The following is a 3,326-nucleotide window of genomic DNA, read 5'->3' as shown; positions in this document are numbered from 1 at the left end:
TCGGCTGGGCTTGAAGTGTGTTTTGGCGTCCTCTGGTGGCCATTCTGTCTAATGACAACTCACAGCCCTGCCTCCAGCTTCCTGAACAGGAAAGAATGCCCTTGGCTTGTGCTCCAAATAGTTGATTTAATCCCTCCTCTCACTCTAAGAACAATCAAGCTCATTCTAGGCGCATTAATATTCTGTCGAAGTCAGCTATGGCACTCACTCCTCCTAATCCTTCCCCACTCGTCTAAGTCCTTGAGTCGAACCCATCCAAATCTGGTGACAGAATTTCAATGAATCCTGTTCCCCACTCTTCATTTGCGGGTTTTGGCCAGAGGTTTGATTTTCCCCTCCGGGGGGAATTAGAGGAGGGAAGAGGCTCTGAACAAAGGAAAAGAAGAAATTTTTCAGAGAATCCTCAAGAGACCCGTCTCTGGGATGAATGCAGCCTGTGGGCTGATAAAGGAAGCTTTAGTGCATTCAATTCCTGAGCCCCCGCCCAGCTGTCCTGAGGACAAAGCCTGCAGAAGCCTGATTGGGAGCACTGAAAGCATAGTCCTCCGTCTCATGCCTTTCTGCTGAGATGTCAGCCTCTGCAGAAGCTGAAGGCCATCAGAACTTTAGACGGCCTGTCCAATCATCTGGAATTTAGGCTCCACCAGCTGTCTGAAAGTGACCCACAGATGATAAGAGCAGGACAAGTCCTTCCTATCAGGTGAGTTAATTTAGACCTGTAACCTAGCCCTCCTGCCAAGGCATGTCCCATGGGGATCCACTTCACCCAATTCCAACCTCACCTCTGGGCTGGGATTTGCCAATGCCAAGCAGCTGCTGGGCCCTGTCAGTGCTCTGTCGCCCTCTGATGGCCAACCCCTCAAATAACAACTCAGAGCCCTTCCTCCTGCGTCCTGCCCAAAGCCGTGGATGCACTGCACCCTCCTCCTTCAGCTGAAGGCCGAACTCCCTCCTGCTCTCATCCTAAGTTCCACCTTGTGCCTTACAGAGGCCAGAAGTCTCTCTCAAAGTCTCCTGGGACTCTCCATCATCCGGCCTATCCAACCCACTACCCTACATTATTGGCCGATCCCACTTCAAGTCAGCTCAACAGCTGGAAATCCATAAGCCTGCATTAATACATGTGACCTAGTACACACTCTGGTTAGTTCCTCAGGAATAAGTTGCAGGAAGCAGTGGGGCAGGTAGACAAAGAAAAAAAAGAAACTCTAGGGAATAATTTGAGACTTAAATCCCAGGAAGGAGCACATCCTGGCCAGCCCAAGATGCCGCTTCTACACACTCCATTCAGGTCCTCAAGTGCTGCTTTCCAGATGCCACCTCTGACCAAGCCCCATTTTGGTAAAGGGACATATGCGAGGCTCAAACCAAGTACCTGTGAATTCTGGGTTTTAATGCTGCAGAACCCAGAGGCTGTAAGACCCCGCTCCCCCCCGGCCCCAGAGAGCCTGTCAAATCATCAGTACTTAGGGCTCCGTGATCCCCGTGGAAATGATCCCTAGTCATGAAGCAGGAACTACGTGCGCCCACTCCCAGGACATGTGTTTGGGACCCGAGAGTCAGAAGCAACATGTAACTCAACTGACCTCACTGGGCATGTCCTCCAGTGCCACCAGTGCCCACTCCAACCACATTTCCTATGCTCAAGATGCCAACACGTAACAGCATCTCAGTATGTTTGGGCTCCTCTTCCTCTAGTGGCCATTACCACTCTTGTCCCACACTCTGCCTCCTGACCACACCTGGTTCTGTTGGCACAGTTTTTGTGTACCTATAAGCCAGCGTTGGTCCTCCTGTCTGGTTCACTCTCTCAGAATCATCTAAGGCCTTATGGAGGTGGTAATTCTGAGTCCTCCATATGCCTCCTGGCTCCCTGTGTGTCATCACACCTATGAGTCCATCAAGGAAACACACTTGGAGTCAGGCAGCTGCCTTTGCATTATTCCCCACAACACCCCACATCTCCAGCCTTTGTTTTGTGTCACCTGGCTTTGGGTAAGATGGAGAAAAAGTAAGGCGCATTGCAGAACACCCTTGGGAGAGGGCTCCTGCAAAAAGACAGCCTGCCCGCCACAAGACATTGGCTGTACACTCACTCTTCAGTGATGACCAGCAGCCCAGCTCTCCAGACCCCTGGACTCTGGGAATCTGCATGTCCAGTAATCCAGCCATGTGCCTGCATGCTCAGAGTTCTACTTCTGGAGAACCCCAAGGCCATATGAACCCCAATGGCCTGTCCTACAACGTGGGCTTTGGGCTGCATGGGTCGACTGAAGGTGACCCTGATATTTGGAAGGCAGAACACTTTCTCTTTTACCAGGTGTTCTAATTGAGACTCGAGGGTCAGCTGTGGCCTGTATGTGACCACTTTTTAATGGACATTTCCTGGGGGATCATCTGGCTACAGAGCTGTCTGAAAGCCACCCACAGGTGGAAAGGGCAGGACAAGTCCTTCCAACCAGGTTAGTTAACTTAGACTTGAGAGTCAGCGGTAAACTTAACCTGGCCCTCCTTGCGATACGTGCCTCAGGGGGATCCACCTCCTCCAACTCAAACCCCACCTCTGGGCTGGGATTCGCCAATGCCAAGCAGCTGCTGGGCTCTGTCAGTGCCTCTTCACCCTCTGGTGATGAATTGTTGAATAAAAATTCAGAGCCCTTAATCCTGTATCCTGACCAAAGCCATGTTGGCACCGCACTACCCTTGTTCACCTGAGGGCGCATCTCCCTCCTACCCTCCTTCTAAGTATAACTGGGTGCCTTACAGGGGCCAGAGGTCTCTCTCAAAGTCTCCTGTGACTCTCCCTCCTCCTCCCTGCCCATCACCACTACCCCATGTCATCCGGCTGATCCCACTTCAGTTCAGCTCACCACCTGTAAATACATCTGGCTTCCTGAATACACGCAACCTATTCCTTGCCATTGTTCATTTTCGTGGATGACTTTTAGCAAGCCATGGCTCAGTTAGAAAAAAAATAGGAACCATATGGAGGAATTTGAGACTTAGACCCAGGAAAGAGCACATCCTGCACAGCCAAAAATGCCGCTTCTACACCTCTCCATTCATGTCCTCAAGCACTGCTTTCCAGGTGCCACCCCCAACCAAAGCCCCATTCTCCAAATCAGACATGCCCAAGGCTCAAACCAAGTGCCTGTGGATTCAGGGTTATACTGTTGGAGAAACCAAAGGCTATTGGTCCAATCACACCCGCTCCCCAGATAGACGGTCAAATCATCAGCACTTAGGGCTCCGTGACCCCTGTGGAAATGACCACCTGGTCATGATGGAAGAACTACGCAGCCACCCCCAGGGGATGTGTTTGGGAC

The 3,326-nt window shown here is 51.4% G+C and overlaps 1 long non-coding RNA gene across 1 annotated transcript; it reads left to right on the top strand.

Moving 5' to 3' along the window:
- The first annotated feature begins 388 nt into the window (after positions 1–388).
- LOC110258178 lies at positions 389–2,911 on the top strand. The gene is made up of 2 exons (XR_002341014.1): positions 389–700; positions 2,767–2,911. It is a non-coding gene; the product is annotated as an uncharacterized LOC110258178 (long non-coding RNA).
- Positions 2,912–3,326: the final 415 nt, after the last annotated feature.

Source organism: Sus scrofa, unplaced genomic scaffold (assembly GCF_000003025.6).
Source record: "Sus scrofa isolate TJ Tabasco breed Duroc unplaced genomic scaffold, Sscrofa11.1 Contig1475, whole genome shotgun sequence".
Lineage (NCBI taxonomy): Eukaryota > Metazoa > Chordata > Mammalia > Artiodactyla > Suidae > Sus > Sus scrofa.
This window is presented reverse-complemented; position numbering and strand designations above follow the sequence as displayed.